The 24,344-nt window shown below is 39.5% G+C and overlaps 2 long non-coding RNA genes across 2 annotated transcripts in view; one reads left to right on the top strand and one right to left on the bottom strand.

Moving 5' to 3' along the window:
- LOC128315178 (uncharacterized) overlaps positions 1-3,060 on the top strand; it is a 19,011-nt gene extending 15,951 nt beyond the window's left edge. Inside the window, exon 3 of the long non-coding RNA XR_008297658.1 lies at positions 1,655-3,060. This is a non-coding gene — a long non-coding RNA (uncharacterized LOC128315178). The remainder of the gene's footprint in view (positions 1-1,654) is intronic.
- LOC113604814 (uncharacterized) lies at positions 590-24,344 on the bottom strand. Its single transcript, XR_003426841.2, has 6 exons — positions 18,082-24,344; positions 16,420-16,581; positions 10,734-15,173; positions 3,240-3,371; positions 2,825-2,995; positions 590-1,789 (listed from the first exon to the last, which is right to left on the bottom strand). It is a non-coding gene; the product is annotated as an uncharacterized LOC113604814 (long non-coding RNA).

Raw genomic sequence — 24,344 nt, 5'->3', positions numbered from 1 at the left:
TGATGGAATTTGAAAAGATATTTGCAAATGACATACCAGAAAAAGGGTTAGTATCAAAAATCTATAAAGAATTTATCAAACTCAACATCTGTAAAATAAATAATCCAGTGAAGAAATGAGCAGAAGACATGAATAGACACTTTTCCAAGGAAGACATTCAGATGGCCAAGAAACACATGAAAAGATGCTGCTGAACATCACTCATCATCAGGGAAATACAAATAAAAGCTGCACTGAGATACAGCCTCACACTGGTCAGAGTGGCTAAAATGTTTATTTATTTTTGAGAGAGAGAGAAAGAAAGAGAGAGAGAGACAGAGTGGGAGGGAGGTACAGAGAGAGAGGGAGACACAGAATCGGAAGCAGGCTTCAGGCTCTGAGCTGTCAGCACAAAGCCCAACACAGGGCTCAAACTCATGAACCACGAGATCATGACCTGAGCCGAAATCAATGCTTAACCGAGACACCCAGTATGATTATTTTTAAAAATCAGTAGCCTTCTTGCTGATGCATTCTTCATCAAGCCTTGTATGCATTCTTCAATATTATTATTAGGGGCTAATATGTTGAGTGACAAGAGTGACTACAATTTAGCATATGTATGGTGTTTTATTTCTTTGTAGAATTATGATCATATTTTCTTAGAGTTCAAGGTGACCCAAGTTCAATTTTCTCTCCAAAGCAGACTTTTTTCCTCTGTGTAACAAAATAAGTTTTGATTTGGAAACCAGGGACAAAGTAGGATAAGTTGATTTTTCTTAAATAAAAGAAATATGGTATCTTGCACATCTGAGCTAATAGTTTAAGATTCATCTTACTATATTCTTAATCACACCTAGTAGGATAATCCCTTTAACCCACTTCAAAGAAGGGAACAAGTAAGGTCCTATGTTATTCAAATCAAAACCAGATTAAGGCTTCATACTGACCTGCCCTTCGTGATAATAAGCTTCTCTCCTCCCTTGTAGTCATCTTCTTTATGGTAATCCTAATTGCCCAGAGGGCTTACACATATTCATCATATCCTGTAAGGAAGAGCTTCACCTTGAAACTGGAGTTTGTCAAAACTACCTCCATAAATTCGCTCTGCTGGGTCATGCTTTATGGCCGAAAGTGAAGGCTATTTTCTTTTCTTTTCTTTTCTTTTCTTTTCTTTTCTTTTCTTTTCTTTTCTTTTCTTTTCTTTTTCTTTTCTTTTTATTTTTCTTTTCTTTCTTTTTTTTTTTTAGTGCTTATTTAAAGAGAGAGAAAGAGACAGAGTGAGAGTGGGGAAAGGGCAGAGAGAGAGAGGGAGACACAAAACCCGAAACAGGCTCCAGGCTCTGAGCTGTCAGCACAGAACCCAACATCGGGTTTGAACTCATGAACTGCAAGATCATGACCTGAGTCAAAGTTGGACACTTAAATGACTGAGCTGCCCAGGTGCCCCTGGTGAAGGCTATTTTCAATGAAATTCTCCCCTCATTGATGTTGCCCCAGCTGCTATGCAATAACCCTGGCCATGTACAGAAGATTCTTTGGGTTGATCTTGTTTTCCTCCTGGCACTGATGCTCCTCTGGGAAATCTTTAAACAAAGCATCTATGACTCTGAAGAACACTGGGCTATTGCTATCACTGGGGCCCTTAAAACACTTTGTTTCCATTCATTTCCAGTTGTCAGCCCTGATGCCAAGAACTTCTTGAGGGAGAAGAGGATCACTCAACCTTACTGCTCCCACAGAGTCAGACAGTTGCATTCATTGTTTCTTGCCAACCTGTTTGTCCTGTAGTAGTTTCTCAAGGTATACACTGAAAGGAAAAAAATAATAACTTACTGTTTCCTGGGAGAGTTACATCCAACGATAACTTTTACATGGCAAAATAGGCCTGGGTTTCAAGGAATTCGTTCCTTCAACACACGTGTGAGTTAGAAACGTACCAGATTCTGCCTTTCCAGACATCCTCCCACTACGTGTGTATAAAAATTTTGTAGTACCCATTTATATTTGCTGGGCAAGTGTGTCATTGCTTTAGTCTCTCAGCCTAACTACTATCATTGATGGAAGCTTAACTATTCATACCACAGACTCATAAATAAGGTACCATAACCATAAATAGGCATAAACAAGACAACCAGTTGACTTAATAATACATTCCTCAAATTGTAGGGCATGAGCTCATGAGGCACATCTTTGTAAGTGTCAGCTCAGGAAAAAACAAACCTTTAAAATCGCAGTGAGTCATGGACACATTGTTTTCCTATGTAGCCCTGCATCCCTCTTTATAATGGCAACTGCATACTGTCAAGTCAATCTTGCATCACCCAAAACTTCTTTAAACTAAGCATTGTGGATTTGTGAGAGTACAAATGATACCCCAGACTGTGGGTGCAGAAGCAGAGTTTAACATTGTCTGCCATACAAGAAAAATTCATTCTCTTCCTGGCTCCATGATATTCCCATGCCAGTATCTCTTGCTTGGATCCACTAAGGTAATTTTCCTTTTTCAGGTTTTAATGAGCTTGGGAAACAGAGAAAGCATGTCAAAAAGTAGAAGAAAGGAAAGGAAAGAAAACAAACACGATGCTCTGCTATGCCTTCTCATTTAACCCTGGAAAACAGTGCAAAGAATTATTCACAGATGAGGACATGTGGCATGAAAAGTTGATACCTATGATTATGTAGTCTGTTGCAAATCTTGAATTTGCAGGAATTTGACTCCACAACCCATCATGCTATTATACTACTGCTAGAAGTCTCTTTTAATACTCATACTTTTTTTTGGATTAAAAATCCAAATTTTATTTTTAACCTGTATCATTTAAATCTCAAATACTTGGGGCACCTGTGTAGCTCAGTAGGTTGACAATCCAGCTTCGGCTCAGGCCATGATCTCGCAGTTCATGCGTTCGAGTTCCACGTCGGGCTCTTGCTGACAACTCAGAGCCTGGAGGCTGCTTTGGCTTCTGTGTCTCTCTCTCTCTGCCCCTCCCCTGCTTGTGGGTGCATTTTCTCTCTCTCTTTCAAAAATAAACATTAAAAAAATAATAAAAAATAAATCACAAATACTTGGTATGAACACTATTAAGTACTAAAACATGGCAAGTCATAATACAACCTTAAGTAGTGGGATCCTTTAGTATTTCAAAGTTCTTCTACATACATTACCCCTTACATTTCTCTCAACAGTATAAGATGAATATTCTTACATCATCTCTTTTTAAAAAATGGAGAAGTCAAGATTTAGAGAGGTGACTGACTTGTGGGACATGGCATGGCAGTGCTTTTGTCAGAATGTGAAGCTGGGTCTTCTGGTTCCAAGTCCAGAATAGCTGCATTACTCTGCTCTGTTCAGAGTGCTTTGTTGAGGAAACATCTGTAGCTTCTTCTTCCTGGGGGCAGAGCATCAGGAGAAGGGCAACAAAGAGTATACATGCTTTCTCAGTTATCTTTGACAGTGGTTTCCTTACACTAACAATTTCAAGAGTTGTCCTCCCTCCATTTCCTTCCTCCTCTCCACTGAGAGTCTACGGAGTGTTTTATATTCACCGTGGTAGGTATTTGGGCTTTCTCATCCTGGAGATATGCTACCTCTCTCCCTTCGCTTGTTATGACCATATGTAATGAGAAGTTCAAACACAACCAGACTGTTTGTACTGTGGATGCAGGAACCTTGCTGCTACCTGGAAAGCCTAACAGCAAAAACCAGTCCTGCTGGCTGCCATCTCTGCCAAGGGGAGAATGCTCTCTGTTCACTTATCCACTCAAATGGAAGCTCTTCCTCGGCTTGGGTAACATTTCCTCTTAATTACCTTAATTTTCTTGAGACATTATTCATGTCCAAATTCCTTTCCTTGGCAGATAGGGACCTGAGGACTTTGCTCTTGGCTGAGGTTCTGAAAACTTGCACTGAGTTTGATAATAACATGAAACTTCACAGAGGAATAGATTGTAGAGCAAAGGGGAAACTGGAGGCCAGAATCTTGGGGAAAGTGAAGTTGGGAGTCAAGTGGCACAAATATAGAAATTTTTCTAAAGAGCAAAGGGATGAGCCATAGAAGAAAATCAACTCTAAGGCCAAGAGACCAGGACCAAGGTGAAGAGAAAGGCAAGGGCTAGCCTAGAAGTGCCTACAAGGAGCATGAGGAATTTTTTAAAGCACCCGAGATACAAAACCCTTTTTTAGAAGTCCAAGGTCACCAACTTTGTTCTAATCTCTTTATTATTCACTTAAAAATATCAATTTCAGGGGCATCTAGGTGTCTTAGTTGGCTGGACATCTGACTCTTGATTCGACTCTTGATCCCAGGGTCATGAGATTGAGCCCCACTTTGGGCTGCACGCTGAGCATGGGACCTGCTTAAGATTATTTCTTTCTCTTGAGGCACCTGGGTGGCTCAGTCAGTTAAGCACCCAACTTCGGCTCAGGTCATGATCTCACGGTTCATGAGTTCGAGCCCTGCATCGGGCTCTGTGCTGATAGCTCAGAGCCTGGAGCCTGCTAAGGATTCTATGTCTCCCTCTCTCTGCCCCACCCCCACTTGTGCTCTCTCTCTCTCTCAAAAATAAATACACATTAAACTAATTTAAAAAAAAGATTGTTTCTCTCTCCCTCCTTCTACCCCTCTTCCTCCACTCTTGCTCTTTCTCTCTATATACTAAAATAAATAAATAAAATTTTAAAAACTCAATTCCAAGTGGGATGGAGGGGAATGAGGTCTCAAGAAGCTCAAGTCGAGTTGGATACTCCACTAAGAAACAGCAAATTATCCTGGGCTCAGTCAAAGGGAATTCGAAGACATATAAGCAATCCCAGCAAGATTTATACCTAAAAATATTAATTTTCATGAGTCATTTACTAATATTTCAATGTTACAAGAGCAGGTCCCTAGCTTCCTAGCCATTTTATTTCTACCCAGTGCTTGAGTTGATATTTGACACTGAGCCTAAAACTCCCTATTCTTATTAAATCATTTATTTTAATTTACCTCCCCTGACTTGTATAGGCATCTGAGATTGCAGTTTCCACTCTAGAGGCATTAACAAACTTTATCTCCATTCCTTTCCTTTTTTTTTTTTTTTCTTTTCTTTTCACTCAGGAATCTCAATTCCAGTGCCTCAAAACTTTAACCAGTCCCAAAGTAGTTCCTCTCCTTCCAAGATTTCTGGGGAGCTTACTTTGTTCTTGTCACCCTTACCATGTTGCTTAATTAATCAACTATTAAACAACTCTACAGACATTAATATGATATAGATCATGTCATGAGGCAGTACATGATTAATTTTCAAATGTGCATCAAAAGCTATAACTTAGGAGAGTTAGTCTAGAAATGATTTTTTTTTTTTTTTTTTAAGGAAAAGTATACAAAGCTCTTTGCCTTTTGTGACTTGAACAAATCTAAACTTACATTGTCTGGGGACATGAAAATCTATTATGTAACACTTTGCTGATGTAAACAATTTAGTTTGTTATATTTAAGATATGATATGTACTTGTATTATTGAAAAAAAATATGGAGAAAAGGAATCTGTGTACTCTCATCTCTTATTTTTTTAGAAGTTAGGAAATAATAGGAATCAAAAGCTTAGAAAAAGTCATCTGAATTTTTCTCTTTTTATCCCTGGGTCTTTAGATGTCTAGTGACTGGTCAATGGAAGCATACAGACTGAACCTGGATAAATTTTGTGGAGGAATCACTTTTGAAGGGTGGGAAAGATTTACATAAGCGGAGCAGAAGTGAAGTGGAGGGACAATTCACCCTAGTCAGAAAAGTGTACATATGAGCACAAACACAGCAATATAAAAGGTTGTTACAGAGACTTTTGAGGCAGAGATGGGCAGAAGTACAAGCTTGAGGTGATAAGGATCTTATTTTCTCCTTAAAAGTACTCCAAACTAGGGGTAGCTGGGTGGCTCAGTTAGTTAAGATCTGACTTTTGATTTCAGCTCAGGTCATAGTCTCTGGGTTCATGAGATCCTACCCCTCATCGGGCTCTGTGCTAACAGCAGGATTCTCTCTCTCCTTCTCTCTCTGCCCCTCCCCCACTTGTGCCCCCCCCCCCCCGCCGTCAATCAATCAAAATGAACAAATAAACATTCTTTTTAAAAAAGGTACACCAGGGGCGCCTGGGTGGCGCAGTCGGTTAAGCGTCAGACTTCAGCCAGGTCACGATCTCGTGGTCCGTGAGTTCGAGCCCCGCGTCAGGCTCTGGGCTGATGGCTCAGAGCCTGGAGCCTGTTTCCGATTCTGTGTCTCCCTCTCTCTCTGCCCCTCCCCCATTCATGCTCTGTCTCTCTCTGTCCCAAAAATAAATAAAAACGTTGAAAAAAAATAAAAAATAAAATAAAATAAAAAAGGTACACCAATCTAGCTGAAAACTGAGTGTGATACATTTTTTCTTTTAATAAATTCAGCCAATGAAGACATATTTATCAATTTACTCAACAAGTACTTATAGAGTGCCTTCCCTTATATGACAAATATGCATGTTATATTCTCAACAAAGCCAAGAACAAGGAAGTTATTTACATATAACTGTAATTAGCATATTTTATGAGTCAAAAGTTTGAACACTGACGTGCCCCTGAAAATCCGGGGAAGATGGTTAGCAATTATAACGAGTAAATAGGTATAAGCAAGAAAGAGGGGGATCCATTTACCTCGGAGAGGGACGAAGATACAAATGTTGCCCAGAGGTGGAATTGAAAGAACCCCAAGACTGACAGTATGGGACACAGCATGAGCTATGGGAATCATCTCAATTCAAATTAAGAACACCATCACAGGATGCTAAGTGAAACACAAGCACCTGCCATATAATAGAAGCTCAATAAATGTTTATTGAATGAATGAGTAAATGACTCAAAGTCGTCTGACAAGTGTCCTTGTTTGGCAGTCAACATAGCGCTTGATGGCACAATAAGCAGGCATCTGCTTCCCACATATAATTTTATTACTTTCAAAGACAATTAAGAAAAAACAAAGCTCCAATAATTTAAGAAAAAGAAATAAATATTAAGCTTGCCCACCTTTGAGTTTAAACAATGTTCGTAATTGCCAATGATCTATTTCTTCAAATTTGTGGGGTCACATTACATGCTTATTTTATCATCTTTTATTCCTTATAAATCCTTTTTAAATTTTTTATATTTAAAAAAATTTAGTGTTTTTTTTTATTTTTGAGAGAGAGAAAAAAAAGACTGCAAGCAGAAGAGGGGCAGAGGAAAAGGGAGACACAGAATCTGAGGCAGGCTCCAGGCTCTGAGTTTCAGCACAGAGCCCGACACAGGGCTCAAACTCACGAACCATGAGGCATGACCTGAGCCAAAGTCAGATGCTTAACCGACTGAGCCACACAGGAGTTCCCTTATAAATCCTTTCTTAATAAATTAGTTGAAAATAAGTAAAAATAAGATGAATTTAAAAAAAACCAACTCATTGTTTTGTCTCCTGCCAATCTCTAGAGTTAGGGAAAGATTATAGCTGAAGCTGAAGTTGAAGGAGAATGAGCCCTCCTATGCAGAAGGTCTAGGAACATTATGGAGTCCATTCTGCTGGCATTTGGGAGGGTTTTACTAATCAGTTCATTTGTCTGTTTTTCTATCCATAACGAAATTTTGTAAAATGTCTGAACATATGATTAAACACATGTTTTTAAAGAATGCCATGTAAAACCCATGACACTAACTTGACTCTACAGAAGATGTTACGGAGCCACTTTAACCTGGTTTATATCTGCCATTGAATTCAGTACTGAGAAGCACAGGGTCTGCACTAAGGAGATGATCCTTTCTCAATGTTTAAACTACTAGTGAACTGGGTCTGAATTTCCATGTCAAAGTTTTCTGCAGTTTGATCAAAATTTGATCAAGTCAGCTATTGTCCATTAATCTGCTGGCATCTTCACCAGGGGCACCCCTGAGAAAGTTCGGCATTGTCTTCCAAGGAAGTGAAAACCACTCCAGACCTCAAGTGTTCCTAATCAATGACAGTATTATTAGAATATCAGGGATGCAGGAGTGGGCTTTTTCCAAGCCCACTTGGAACCTTAATTGTCTGCACTTATTTAAAATTAGGCATGCAAACTTACTTGGCTGTTATTTTCTATTCAAATTCATAACAGCTTAAAAAGTACTTTTAAAAATAGATTTTAGGGGCGCCTGGGTGGCGCAGTCGGTTAAGCGTCCGACTTCGGCCAGGTCACGATCTCGCGGTCCGTGAGTTCGAGCCCGGCGTCAGGCTCTGGGCTGATGGCTCAGAGCCTGGAGCCTGTTTCCGATTCTGTGTCTCCCTTTCTCTCTGCCCCTCCCCCGTTCATGCTCTGTCTCTCTCTTTCCCAAAAATAAATAAACGTTGAAAAAAAAATTTAAAAATAGATTTTACCTAACATGATACTTAATGGTGAAAAGCTAGGATTTCTCTGCTAAGATCAGGAAAACAGCAAGAATGTCCCCTCTCACCACTCCTTTTCAACATTGTACTAGAAGTCCTAGCTAATGCAATAAGACAAGTAAGGAAACAGAAGGTGTGTAGATTGAGAAGGAAGAAATAAAACTGTCTTTGCTCACAGATAAATAATTATGTAGAAAGCCAGATACAATTGCCAAGAAAACTTGACTAAAGAAGTGATTATAACAAGATTACAGTATTCAAGATTAATATATGAAAGTCAATCACTTTTTTATATACCAGCAATGAGCAAGTGAAATTTGCAATTCAAAGCAGAATAAGATTTATGTTATTACCCTCCAAAATAAAATTCTTGGGTATAAATATAACAGAATATATATAAGGTCTATATGAGGAAACCTATAAAACTCTTATGAAAGAAATCAAAAAAGAACTAAATGGGGAGATATCCCATGACCATGGGTAGGGAAACTCATTGTCAAGACGTTAATTATTCTCGACTCTACCTATAGATGCAATGCAATTCCAATCAAAATTTCAACAATTTATTTTGTGGGTATCAATAAATGGATTCTAAAGTGTATATTAATTGGCGAAAGACTCAAAATAGCCAACACAATATTGAAGGAGAAGAACAAAGTCAGAAGACCATTTATTTATTTTGACAGAGATAGAGAGGGAGAGAGACATAATGCTTGAATGAGTGTGGGAGAGGTAGAGACAGAGAGAGAATACCAAGCAGGCTCTGCATTGTCAGCACAGAGCCAGACTCAGGGCTCAATTTCATGAATTGTGAGATCACGACCTGAGCGGAAATCAAGAGTCAGATGCTTAATTGACTGAGACACATAGGTGCTCCAAACTAAAGTCTATTAAAAAAAAAAAAAAAACAACTATAAAGTAAAAAGTTTATTAAAAAATAGAATTAAACATTTGCAGAACCTGAAGTGCCTGTAAGAAATCTTCAGTTATCTAAAATAGCTCGAAACCCACCAAATGATACTTTCCTTCATTTTGTAACTAATAATAACGTAATAAAAAAATCACAATACATTTATTATATTACAATACATATATAATATATACATATGTTAGCAATGCAGTTAACACCTCTTTAGGAACTTTACTAAATCTTTGCAAAAATTATCTTCTTTGTTCCTCACTGCAACCATATGAGCCAAGTATTGTCTTAACTCATTTTATGCAGATGTACAGAGAAAATTGATGAATTGCTCGAGGTCACAGAGCAAGTAAATAGAAGAGACAGTGTCAACCCAAAACTCTTGCACCTTGTACTTTTTTTGAAACCATGCCCCATAAGGTTAGTAAGATTGAAAGCTTGTTTAAAGCTTGTTTCTCAGAGAACTGTTTCTCCCTAATCAGCTATTATGTTTTTTCAGACCCCACTAACAAATCCACTAGCTGTCTCTGCAAAAACCAGGACTCAAGGTCAACTGATAAGGGTTCTAACCTATGAACAAGCAAGACCCTGCTTTCCTTACCTGAGGTAATGAGCCTAAGACTCCATCCAGTTTATACTGGCTCTCAGGACATCCTAAAGCAACCTCCTGATGTCAGGGGCTGAATTTTGCCTCATTCTGATGCTAAGTCTGTACCCCAAAGTTAACACAGGATGTATGTTTTACGTGTTTGTTAAATGTGTATTCTCCATCTTTCCTCATGAAGAGTCATAAGTTTCCCTGCCCTCTTCATCAATATGTTTGTATTCTCAACCCCTATGATTATTAAAAAAACTTGTCTGTCCCCCTTCAGGGAGGCAGATTTGAGGCTTGTCCTCCCATCTCCTCTCCTTGTTTTGCCTGCCTCTCCAATACACTCTTTCCTTGCTGCAAACCTGACGTCTCAGTGATTGGCTTTGCTACATACACATAGTGCAGATGTACTTGGGTTTGGTTACACTTTATTTGGTCTCTTATTCCCAGGGGTTGAGCAGGACTTAGAACAGCCAGTATGAAAAAAGACTGAGTACACACAGTCCATCTGTGCCTTTAAGACTTTGCTCTGTTAGTTTTCCAAAAGGCTGCCTAAAGGAGAACAGAGAGCAAATCTAGTGCTGCCCAGAGGTGCCCTTTCTGCTCTGAAGGTGAACAGAAACAGAAAATGCTAAAGAGGCCGTTGAAAGAGTGTTCTCGTACTTCCTATTCTCCATTTAGGCACCCACACATGTTCTCTGAGAGGCTATTATGTGACGATGTTGTTCTGGGCACTGGAAGTATAGGAGTAGACAAGACAGAAAAGGTTCATATTCCGGCAGAGGAAACAGCTAATGTGAATGAAGGCCCTGAGTTGGGAATGCACAGATGCGCGGAAGCAGTCAGCTACCTGTGGTTGATCCCCAGCGAATGTAGGAGAAGGCTCTGTAGAAGAGGTCAGCCAGGAGGAAGAGTCTCTGGTAGCCTGGGAGGGCCAACGGCAGGACAGAAGTCTGGTTTACATTTTATTCCATTCATGTGTTTCCTCCTGATACGCTTTCTGCTTCCTTCCATTTATGCCTATGTGCTGACCTCAGTGCAGATGGAGATCATATGGCTACCGGGCAGTGAGGCCTGAGTGGTGCCATTGCCTGTCAGAAAAGTTTATTAGGTTAAAAAGAGAGAGGAGTGGAAGATACAATTGAGCTCTGTTTCCGGAGCCACAGAGCTGGCACCAGGTTCTGCTGAAGGCGGCACAAACCACAGCCTTGTTTCCCAATTGGCATTGCCCACCACGGCCTCTTCACAGCAGAGAGTTCTGGAATAGGCAGTTAGATTCATTATTACCATACCAAGTATGTTGATGGTGCTTTAGAAGTGGGAAGCACTTTGCAGAACTGTTTTTAGCTGCCCCTTGGATAGTTTTCCAAATAAGGAGTTGTGACATCTGCCTCCCTAGGGATTCCTCTTTGATCCTTTATTTCCAGTAAGACTGAAATTCTGTGTTCCCCTACACATTGTTATTCCTCTCTCCTGGCTAACTTTTTCAGATTCCTTATTTCCAGCCTCAGAGTCACTTTCATCAGAAAGATTTCTCAGATCCGTCCCAGGCTGACATCAGTTGGGCTTTTTTTTTTTTTTTTTTTTTTTAAATCTCATAGAGGCTTTTGTGTACAGAAAACAATGCTTACAGTAGCCTGTGTTATCACTGACATTCAATCGCCTACAGTTATAAATTGAAAAACTTATTTTTTCTGAGCTTTTAAACACAATTGCAAAAATACAGTAAACTAAGAATTTTTAGTTTGAAATTAAATGCAGTTTGTACTTATTGTTAGGTTAGCTTATACTTTAACAAAATTTGCATAATCCTTTAGATACTATATATATAACTATCTCATACTTTAAATGTATATAATTCAATAAATGAACGTGTGAATCCGATAATTTGAACATTCTTACATATTTAAACACATTTTACAGACCTGGTTACTTACATTCTTGTGAATTTTCCAGCTGCAGTCATATTTCATATAATGTATTTCCTCAAGAATCTCAAGCACTTAAGAAAACAGACATACAAACCTCATAAACAAACCTCCATAAGCACATACACAACTTTAATAAAGCTAAATATAAAACTTTCATATTTACATATAATTCTCTTAAGTATTTTAGCTTCTTAAAAGTTAAACTCACCAGAGGCACTAAGGAATCTACTCCTGAAATCATTGTTGCACTATATGGTAACTAATTTGGATATAAATTTTTAAAAATTAAAAAAAGAAAAGCTAAACTCACCAAAGTAATCTGGAGAAAGAAGAACAAAGCTGGAGCTATCAGCAATCCCAGATTTCAAGATATACAAAAAGCTGTAGTAATCAAAACAGTATGATACTAGCATAAAAATAGACACATAGATCAATAGAACAGAATAGAAAACCCAGAAATAAACCCGTGCTTGTATGTTCAATTAATCCATGACAAAGGAGGAAAGAATATACAATGGGGAAAAGACGTCTTTTTAACAAATGATGTTGGCAAAACTAGACAGTTACATGCAAAAGAATAAAAGTGGACTGCTTTCTTATACCATACACAAAACTAAATTCAAAATGGATTAAACATCTACATGTGAGACCTGAAACCATAAAACCCCTAAAAGAAAACATAGGCAGTGATCTCTTGGATGTCAGCCTTAGCAACATATTTATCGATATGTTGGCAAGAGAAACAAAGCAAATTAAATTATTGGGACTACACAAAATAAAAAAAAAAAAACATCTGCATAGCAAAGGAAACCATCAACAACAGAAAGGCAACCTAGTGAATATATATATACACACATATATATAAACTAAACAACTCAACACCAAAAAAAAAATTTTGATTCAAAAATTGGCAGAAGACCTGAACATTTTTCCAAAGACAGACAGATGGCCAACAGACACGCAAGAAGGTGCTCAACAAGGCTAATCAGGGAAATGAAGACAAAACCACAGTGAGATATTACCTGACAATCGGAATGACTAGTGTCAAAAGGACAAGAAACAACAAGTGTTGAGAGGTTGTGGAGAAAAAGAAAATCTTGTGCATTGTTGGTAGGAATGTAAACTTGTACAGCCATTGTGGGTTGGAGATGCTTCAAAAATTATTGGGCATTTACCCAAAAAAGGCAAAAGTGCTAATCTGAAAAGATATATGCACCCCTATGTTAATTGCAGCATTAATTTACAACAGCCACGATATAGAAGCAACCTAAGTGTCCTTTGATAGATGAATGGACAAGCAAGTTGTGGTATATATATAATATATATAATATTCTATATAGAGTAGAATATTACTCAGCCACTAAAAAATAATGAGGTTTTGCCACTTGCAACAACATGGAGGCCTAGAGGGTATTACACTAAGTGAAACAAGTCAGAGAAAGACAAATACCATATGATGTCACTTATCTGTACAATCTAAAAACCAAAGCAAATGAACCACAAAAAGCAAACTCTTAAACACAGAGAATGAACTGGTGGTTGCCAGAGGGAAAGCGGGCTGGCAGATGGATGAAAGAGATAGAGGACATTAGGAGGTACGAACTTCAGTCATAAAATAAATAAGTCACAGAGATGGCAAAGTACAGTACAGCATAGGGAATGTAGTCAGTACTATTGTAATATAATACTGACAGATGGTGACTACACTTATCACGAGCACTAAGTAATGCACAGACTTGCCAAATCAACATGTTGTACACTTGAAACGTAATACAACATGGTGTGTCAATTATACCTCAAAAAAATAAGTTAAAAATATTTTAAACCTCAAACTCATAAATTTAGTAAATAAGATTACATTAAGTATTGAAAATTGACTGGAAATGTGTATAAATGGATAAACACCCCAAGTATTTCAGTTAAAATAATTTGTTTACTATGTTAGTTTCTCTCAAATGTCTTTAACATAACGAATATACAAAGCAGTAAAATTATCTTTAAAATTGTTATATTTGCATAAAAATAAATTCATATCAAAACCCATGTCTATTTTTTCATTATATCTGTGTTTATTATTATTAGTTTTTTTTTTTTTTGGTACAGTCTCAGATTTGCAAAATCATTTAATCAACAAAGTAAAAGAAAATCACTATTTCAGACCCAGCACAATAGCTGAGATTATACACTTGGAGTTCTTGGCCAGAGATTTGACACCAATGCTGTGGATTTGAGGTTCTTGGTCTTTGCTCAAGGAATTAAAACCTGGATTATGTGAACCAGTACAAAGCATACCCCAAGAAGAGTCAGCTCAGGTGTACAGGGTAAGGCCCTTTTCAAGAGTTCTGCTATGTCAATGGAGAACCCACTGGTATATCAATTTAGTGAATCATATAAGTCCTCGACTTCTTTCCAGTTTCATCCTTACCCAAACTTTTTATCATACCTGCCTGCAACATTTTATTACTCAATTTGGATAGATAAATACTGGAACATATACCCAGATTTCAATCTCTTTACTTCCTGATTGAAATAAATATAGTTGTGCAAGATCGTATATTCCATTGCTTTAGCGATCACCATTATTTCAACTGGGCAAGGCAGCAAGTGAGGATATTAATGGAGTACAGTTCAGTGAAAGCATAAGTATTAGCCTCCTAGGACTGCCATAACAAAGTATCACAAACTGGGCTGCTTATTTGTATCACAGTTCTGAAGGCTCAAAGTCCAAAATCAAGGTGTCAGCAGAGTCATGCTGTCTCTGACACCTTTAGGGAAGGATCCTTCCTTGACTCTTCCTAATTTCTGCTGGTTTCCCGGCCATCTTTGGCACTCAATGACTTGTAGGTGTATCATTCCATCCTCACGTGGAATTCTCCCTGTGTTTCTGTATCTATCCACACATGGCATTCTCTTTATAAGAATACCAGTCATTCGATTACAGGCCCATCCTGCTCCGGCATGACCCCCTCTTAACTAATTATACCTGCAATGACTTTATCTCCAAACAAGTTCACATTCTGAGGAACTGGAGGTTGGGATTTCAATATACCCTTTTTACAAAGAAACAATTCAAACCATAAGCCATGGAAGAATCAATATATTGACGATCCTGGTCACGTTACGCAGAGTTTCTCAACCTTGGCACTATTGACAATGGGGACTGGATAATGTTTGGCTGCAGAAGGCTGTCTTGTGCATTGTAGAATATTTGGCAGAAATCCTGGCTTCTATCTGGTAAATGTTAATAACATTTAGCATCCAGCTGTGACAACCATACATGTCTTCAAACATTTCCATGTGTCTCCTAGGGTTGGGGTTGAGGGTCAAAATTGCCTTCGGTCCAGAACAACAGGTAGAGACTAAAGAAAACCACAGATAAAGGTTAGCTGGAGTCGGCGTACTTGAGGAAATAAACAGGAAAAATAGGGAGGTTGCCTTACATCAGTGAAAAGTGTGAAATGAGATCATGAATGAGTAGAAGTTTCTGTGAGAACAACAATTAGAACATGGGCATAGAAGTAAGTGCGTGAGGTAGGGTGAGGACTAGGATTAGGTTAGTGGAGGGAAGAGGCAAAGGAATTGAAACACCATCTATGCACATGTCACCAAAAATTATGACAGAAGTAGTTTTGGAGATAATAGCAGTTAGTCAGGACTAACATCGTCAAGAAATAAAGATGACCTGGGAAGCTGGGTGACTGTAAGAAAGAGGAGGGGACAGTAAATTATTTGAAGATTCGAGATTCAAAGAAAGGGCTTTTCATGGAGTCGGAAAGGAAAATGGCCTAGAAATGTCATAGAGGGGCAAAAAAATGCCTCCTCATGCCATAACTAGGTACAGCCAAACCCCTGCAGGGGCTGCAGGACTCTGTCCTCAGGGGGGCATGGGTTCAGTTCTCGCAAAACATGAACGGAAACATTTAGAAAAAATGTTCAAATAGATAACGGGAATTAAGAGATACAAACCTGCAGTTATAAAATAGGTAAGTCACGGATGAAAAGTACACCATAAAGAATATAGTCATTAATACTGTAATAACATTATATGGTAACCACACTTAACCATGGTGAGCACTGAGTAATGTATAGAATTGTTCAATCAATATGTTGTGCACCTGAAACTAATATAATATTGTATATAAATTATACTCCAGTCAATAAATCAATGTAAAAAAAAAAAGATAGAAAGAAAAAGGTGTGAACACAGGGGAGTTTGCTGATGACTGGCCCTGAATTCCAGGGAATAGAGGTGAAGGATTTCAGGACTTAGGGGTTGGTGGGAGACAGTCAGGAAAGGGGACCACAGTGCCTGGAGGAATGAGCGCTGTCCTGGGCTTCTTGTAGTGACTGCCATAAACAGGGATAAAGACAAGTTAGGGAGTGGTGACAAAGATCGTGTTCTTGAGAAATGTGGGGCGTGAGGTCCTGTGAGGAGTACATAAATGTTTAGGACTTCCTCTTGATCCCTGAGGATGGATATTCAGCATCATTGCTCACAAGGCTCTGACTGGCAGCTCTCAGGAAAGCTTCTGCTTCTGCTTCCGCAGGGAGTCATTTCCATAGCAAGACAGAGAAAAATGAGCTTGGGCTTTGGAGCCTGCTCACCTGGGTTTGTATCCCAGCTCTGCTACTAAAAAAGAAGAGTGACTTTTGTCTCATTGATCTCAGCCGCCATGTGTTTGTCTGTCTTCATTAGCCCCCAGAAGTTGATCGTGTCCATATAATCACCTGGTCACAGGAGGATCTCAACAAGTTATCTGAAATTTCCTAGGGAGAAGGATAGCTGTGTTGGTCAAAAAATGACAGGCACACTTGGATTTTTAACCAAAAAATTACCAAAATATATGCTAAAAAATATCTGCTGAGTTGTGTGGGTATTAATAACTCAGTCATACTTTAATTCAAGTTTTTCACATTTTCAATTAACACACAAGAAGATATACATCTAACGCCCTGACCCAGAATTCAGACCCATGAGCATTTACCTTATCACATGTGATACATTCTAACAATTTCCTTTTTTGCCCCCATTGTTTCAAAGAGAAACAACTTAAGTCCATTTCATGATCCCAAATGTGAAGCAACTTTAATGTATTTCACAAACATTTACTGAGCACTTTCTATGTGCCTAGTTCTGATGGCCACTGGAGATGAGAAAAATAAGATGTAAATTTTGTTCCACAGGACAGTGAAGAAAAAATATTAATTACTATACTAAAAACTAAAATATAATCTATAAATCTTAGTCTGGGAAATCTGAGAACATTCTTCAAGAGGAGCAGAGCACTTAAACTGTGTCTTGAAGGGGAAGCAGGATTTGTTTAGACAAAGAAAATATACCGTGAAGACTTATATTCTGTTCCAAATGGTTGTTCCAAATTACAGGGTTTGGGATTACATGAACAACACTTTACCACTTTTCCCAGTCTTGGAATTGTGGGAGAAATATTTTGTTTATGTGGAATTATCTTGTTGTTGGCTACCTAATTGTAGCCCCACTAGCAATCCTCCAAATGGAAACCCAGGAGACAGTAGACTTGGCCAAAGAAATGACAAATTAAAGAGCATTCTGGAAGTATACTGTAGCATATGCCAGGAGAGGCACACTCTAAGAGGGTGAGACCTAATCTGCCCGCAGGCATCATTCATCATTTTGTGCTAGAGCCTAGGGGAAAGTCTGTTCCTCTGCAAATGAGAAAAGCATCAGATGAATCCACTTCAGGTACATGGTTGCACAGTTATGAAGCTCTGCCAGGTATTCCCAATCTATTTTCCAGGCATGGTCAACACTGGCTTCTTCCTGCCCTGGAAACTAACCTTCCTGTTTGGATCTAACTGTATTATTTTTAACCCAACCAGGGATTTTGGCCAATGATGTGAATAAAATCTGGGGATTTCTGAGAAGTGATTCCAGAAAACTGTAATCAGAAATATGTAAATCTGAGGGAAACAAAGTGTAAAGGAGTCTTAAACCCTTCCCTCCTGGCCATTCAACCTCGAAACCACTACTCCAAGTTCCAGAGGCCCATGATTTCATAACTTAGCCTCTCACAATCTCGAACAATTCCCATAATTAGAAAGTTCTTTTTTTTTGTTTTGTTTTAAACTTTCAACTTATTCTGGTTCTGCTTTCTGGATCTCTGTATTATCTTCCTAGGGCCATCGTAACAAATTACCACAAATTTTATGGCTTTAAACAACAGAAACATATTCTTTACCAGTTCTGGAAGATAGAAGTCCAAAATCAAGGTTGTCCACATGGCTTACCCCCTCTGAAGGCTCTATGGGCAATTGGTCATTTGCCTTGTCTAGTTTTTGGTGGCTCCAGGCCTTCCTTGGCTTGATATCACAGCACTCAAATCTTTTCTTCCATGGTCACATTACTTTTCCTCTGAGGTGTGTCTTATAAAGACACTTTTCATTGGACTTAGGGCATCCTGTGGAAATCAAGGATGATTTCATCTCAATGTCATTATTTTAAATTACATCTGCACAGACTTATTTTCAGAGAAGATAACATTCTGAGGTTATAGGGATTAAGGTTTATACCTCATTACTCTACAAAAGAGTGAAGTGAACTATTTAATAACACCAAAGACTGAAATGCTAAAACAGTACCATTTTGTAGGGTTGTTGTGCCGGGAAACATAGCAAAGAACTCAAATAGTGTTAGCTCGTTTTATTATCATTATTTTATAGTACTTTGGAATTTTCAATGTGTAACCGGTGACTCACTTGTCCTCGTAATCCCATAGTAAGCAGGTATTGTATCAGGAGACCCAAACTTGACAATAGTTGCCTCATATTGCCACCATATTAGTTTAAGGATAAATTTTTGTTGGCACCTCTTCTTCCCCCAAATGGCTTGAAACAGTTTCAACATGCATATGCTTAAAAGGTAGGAAATTGAGAAAATCAGAACCAAGTAAAAGGTAAGCACTCATATCAACCCTAATGATAAATTTAATTCCATTAACTGAGTCTCATATTTGTCTCTTACAAAAAACATTATCAGTGGCTTTTCTGGATGACAGGATCATGGGTTAATTTTTTTATGTCTCTCTTTTCCTTGTTTTTGCTCCTTGGGTATTTTACAACTTTTCTATCATGGGCATGTAATATTTATTATTTTCATAATTGGAAAGTGACTTCTTAATTGGACTTTGCTTTCTTGATAGTCAAGGTAAAAAGGGGAAATCAGTCATTTAGATAATTAGAATCTGAGAGGAGGTAGTAGGTCAATTCCTTCAGGGAAAGTAACAGTTTTTCTAGTACTGGCTTTTACTCAAAACACTAGGTCATACAATGCCCTCATTTCTCACAAATTCCTGAAAATGCTTCTTGCAGCCTTGTTCAAAAACAGCAGAAGCTGTAAGTGATATTGTAATGGCCTAAGATTATGTGGTCTGAGAAGACATGCCCAGTAAACGAACTATGTGTCCTTAGTCAATTACTCCTAAAGATCACTGTGAAATGAGCCCATGAGCAAGTAGAAAGGCATGATTCCTGGATCTGGTTCATCAGCACTGAGTTTGGAAGTGTGCTCCGAGCTGGCTGTAACAGCTTTGACTATCTGAGGATGATAAATAAAATATGTGCTTAAAGTTTTGTAATAATACTGTATTAGGATTATATTTTCGTTGATAAAGGCCTAGAGTAATGGAATTCAAGGTTATTGACTGAAGAAAGATTTTATTTGGAAGACGCATGAAAAGGAGGCAGGAGATGACTAGATTGTGAACATAGAAGAGAGAATGTTCTCACTTATATGAAAGGCCACCCACCCTCAAGCAGCCAGTTAATCGCAAAGTTGGAGCTCAGTTCTTTGTTTTAAAGTTGGATTAAGAGATTTTCAAATACGAAAACTAGAGAGAAGAATGTAACGAACCTCAGTTTCAACACTGACCAACATGCGGCCAATCTCGTTCCCTCTCGTCCATATCCAAGACATCCTGCCATTACATATGTAATCAAAATATAAACTGAATTATAATAAGTGCATTTCTAAATTTTATTTCCCCTTCGTGACGTTACTTCATATTTCACAAGTTGCTTTTAATACACACAGATAGGTTCATTTTCCTGTCATTAAGGGTTAAATTCCTCCAGAAAACGGGTTTTATTGGTGCCTCCCTCTGTAACTATCTCTCAGGACCCAGTGCAGTGGAGCAGCTGGAACAGTACTTGATAAATGCTACCCGCTTTGAGATACGTGCTATCACCAGAAACGCAACTAGCAGAAGGAAGTATGTAAAATAATAAAAAGAAATGCAATGCCACTTCCTAATAATTGTATGGTCAGAAAGTAATCTATACTTGGAGCGCCTGGGTGGCTCAGTCAGTTAAGTGTCCGGCTCTTGATTTTAGCTCAGGTCATGATCTCAAGGTTGTGAGATCCAGCCTTGAGGTAGGCTTTACACAGACAGTGCTGAGCCCCCTTGGGATCCTCTTTCTCTCTCTGCCCCTCCCCCACTCGTGCCCACGCGCTTTCTCTCTCTTTCTCAAAATAAACTTAAAAAAGAGAGAACGTATTCTACACTTAATTGTTCTAAAAACCTATTATCACGAACTTCGTCCAATGACATCATTACCTCCATCCCTTTCTTCAAAATGCCAAGCCAAGCGCTTGAATGTGAAATCATTCGTTTTCTTTCTATTCATCTTTCACCGCTGTTGAAATGTTCTCTCTGAAACATTTACCTTTTGAAACTTGATGAAAGTGAATGTAAATTCAAGTCTGGCTTGTAAGTGTTCCCTTCATAAGTGACTCTTGGTTTTCTTTGTTTGTTTTAACGTTTATTCATTTTGGAGAGACAGAGAGAGAGACAGAATGAGCGAGGGAGGGGCAGAGAGAGAGGGAGACACAGAATCCAAAGCAGGCTCCGGGCTCTGAGTTGTCAGCACAGAGCCCAACACGGGGCTCGTCGAACTCATGAATTGTGAGATCATGACCTGAGCCGAAGTCGGACGCTTAGCCGACTGAGCCACTCAGGCGCCCCTCTTTGTTTGTTTTTAACCTGATATATATAAACTTTCCTCTCCCTACCCAAGAATGTGCCACCCTCCCACCATTGTCAAGATCCAAGGCAAAAAATATGTTTGCTGAAAGCAATTCAGACTGTGTCAGCCAAGGGAAAGAATTCTCCAGAATGTAAGTGTAAAATCAGAACTGTGTGTAATATCTATCAAGCCAGATGTTTACCTGTTCACTGTGAGAGAAATTGGAAGTACATCAAAAACCAGTGATAGGAACAGCTTTGAACCACATGCAGAAAGAGGCAGTTCAGGAAAATTTTGGGTTCCAGTAAAGCCCTGACCTCCTGAAGCTATATTTAAACTTAGGAAATGTTTTTTCTTGGCTGAGTCAGTGCCCCTAACCAGCTTCTATCAGGCCGCAGAAGAGTCTTGCCTGAGCTATGTTGGGAATTTCTACTCCCTCTTTCTTTCCTCTCTCCTGATAAAGGAATGAGTCTTAAGAAGTTTCAGTGAGCCACTTGAAATCTCCAGGCCTCAGTTTCCCCATCTCTGAAATCACTTCTAATACTGACTTTTTGTGATTCCTACTCAGTCTTTTGTACAGAGATTCACAGGATGCTGTGCCCCTTTGCATACGGCAGGAAGTTTCAACTCACCCGGAAGCATATGCCAATCAACTCCTGAGATGTTAGGTCTCAAACTGTTGTTATTTTTTATACAAGTTGGTGGCTTCTGATGATACTTTGGCGCTAGAACCTGGCCAAGTCAAAAATATTCAAACACAACTTGACAGGCATGGAGTTCCCTTGGGGACTACGTTCTGCCTTTGTAAATTAAAGCTAGCTTTAAGATGAAGCAGAAAGAAGTATCTTCTTTCCCCAGGCGGTTCCTACCATGTCTAGGTCGCTGTGGAACCGGCTTGGCTTCTCAGAAACCCATGGGGACAAATGGAAAGAGGGAATACAATTCTAGGATCTCTTTTAAGCTATGTGAGTTCTCTGGAACCTTGCAAGTGCTGGCAAGGTCCTTCTGTCACGACACAGTAGCAGATCTGGTGAAGGAACATTAAGTCTAGGGGGGCAATTCAGGGATGTCAATCTGGGCATCCTCTGTAAGCGTTTAGGGGGGCTCTTTGCCATCTCTGATGAGGGTCCTGGCTGTTAATACCCTGGAGCAAGATGGAAAAACTGTAGTCAGAAAGCCAACACCCCTTCCCTCCTCCACCACCGCCACCTCCTTCTGCTGCTCCCGGTCCCGTTTGTGTGCTTATGCAGTGTGAACCTGGTACCTCTTTTGTGCGGTGGCAGCTGAGGAGACTCCAGTGCTCAGCACGGCCAACAAAAAGACCAGGAAGTAGCCAAGACTGAGAACAAGAATCGTATTCGTTTAAAGGTGGTGGGGCAGGATGGTTCTGTGGTGACATTTAAGATTAAGAGGCCCACAGCACTTAGCCAACTAGTGAAAGCCTCTTGGGAATGACAGGGTTTGTCAGTGAGGCAGAGCAGACACCGTTCAGATATACTCCGTCTATCGGCTCTAAATCCATTATGCTTGTCCCCAGGCTTCATGACCGCCAATTTCTAAAAGGCCTTTTCCTGCTGTCTTGGCCAATCATGCTTTCCCATAGGGCAGGAGGGATGTTCCAGTGCAAAGTCGTTTGAGCTACTCCTCCCTCCCAAAATATATTAGCATAAAGTTAATTTGTCCAAAAACTATTTGTCGACCACCTGTCTGTACTAGGTGCTAGAAAAGAGCAAGCAAACAAGCAAGCAGATAAAAATCTCCGCTCACCATCATGAAGCTTACCATGTAATGGGAGAAGACGGATAATAAATGAAATAAATAAAGCCCAGCGTGTGCTAGATGGTGGTGTGTGCAATGGAGACAAATAAAAAGAACGAGATAAAGAGCATTTGTTGGGGAAATCTTCAGATTGTGGCAATCTTCAGAAGAACATTCCAGGCAGAAAAAAAGAGTAGGTGCCAGAGTCCTGTGGCAGAAGCATGCCTCAACAGTGGTGAAATAGTAAGGGGCCTAGTGTAGCTGGCAGGGCATTATCAGGAGAAAGAGGGGTAGATGATTTCAGGGAGTTATCAGGGGGGCCAATCATGGACAGCCTTATAGCCCACGTAAAGACCTTGGCTTCTACTCTAAATAACAACGGAAGTATTTGGACATTTTGTGCAGAATGACATGATTTGTGTTGACCCCTATTTTCAAACAGTTCTGAGAATAGACTGAACAGGGGAGAGAGCAGAGCAAGGAGACTAACAAGAAAGCTACAACAACAGTCTAGGAGACAGTGGTGGTTTGGGGCCAGATGGTAGGAGTTGGACTCTGAATGTCTTGGTAGAATAAACAGAATATGCTGATAGAGTGTGGGCTGAATCACGGGGTGAGAGGAGGGGAGAGAGGGCACTGGGCAAGAAGCCTGGCCTTCTCAGTTGAGTTTCAGTCCATCTCACATTTACAATGTTACCTGAGGAAAGTCACTGAAAAGCTTGGGGCCTCATTTTTCACCTCTAGAACAATGGCTTTAGCTCCTTCTTGACCACAGGAGTCTCAAGTGTATGTGACGTCTGTGCAAAAGCAGACTTTCTTAGAAATGAATCACAGTTCTGTGTGACCTCATGCAAGTTCATTAGCCTGAGCAACTGTGGTGGGGAGGCTGTGGTCAAATCTGAAATATCTTGGGAGCAACTACAAAAACCCAAACCCAAGAGATATTACCGTTGTGAGGAATTAATTTAGGGATGTTTACTTTTAAAAAGTTAAATCTCTTTCTTGTTAGGCTAAGGATAGCCAAAGAAGAAAGTCTGTTCAAGGAAACTGTTGTTTTTTTTTAACTCATAAGGGGTTTTCTGATTTAATTTTTTTTAATGCGTATTCAGTTTTGAGAGAGCACAAGCGGGGCAAGGGCACAGAGAGAGGGAGACGCAGAATCTGAAGCAGCTTCCAAGCTGTCAGCACAGAGCCCGAAGTGGGGCTCGAACTCACAAACCGTGAGATCATGACCTGAGCCAAAGTCGGATGCTTAACCGACTGAGCCACGCAGGCACCCCTCAAGGAAGCTGTTTTAACCAAAGCTTTATGATCCCTAGTTACTGTATGGATTTTGTACTCTTTGAACCTGTACTTATAAATGTTACCTCGTTGGTGATTAATACATTTTTACATCCTCCCCCAAATTCTCATCTTGAGTTTTAGTTTTATTTTAAACCCAAAAGGCTTCTTTTGCTTTCCCCTCTCTCTGACCAGGTTTATCACCACCTTGGAATTTTTCTAAATTTTTACCAACAAGAGAACTATGTGACTGAGTTATTCTAAATGACTCAAGTGCTTACAACTTTCCCAGCATTACTTAAGCATACAAAGCCCAAGCTGCCTCTTTCCAATTCACAAATTCAGAAAAGCACTCCTAATTGAAACTTTCAGGATAAGTATGGGATGTTGGAGAGCTCCTCCCAGGGGTGACCAGGCAGGAATCAGAGGGCAAGACAGGTGTTCCACATGCATCGGCCTTCTCAGCCGCGTGCTCTGGGCTACCCCTTCCT

Source organism: Acinonyx jubatus, chromosome C2 (assembly GCF_027475565.1).
Source record: "Acinonyx jubatus isolate Ajub_Pintada_27869175 chromosome C2, VMU_Ajub_asm_v1.0, whole genome shotgun sequence".
NCBI lineage: Eukaryota > Metazoa > Chordata > Mammalia > Carnivora > Felidae > Acinonyx > Acinonyx jubatus.
This window is presented reverse-complemented; position numbering and strand designations above follow the sequence as displayed.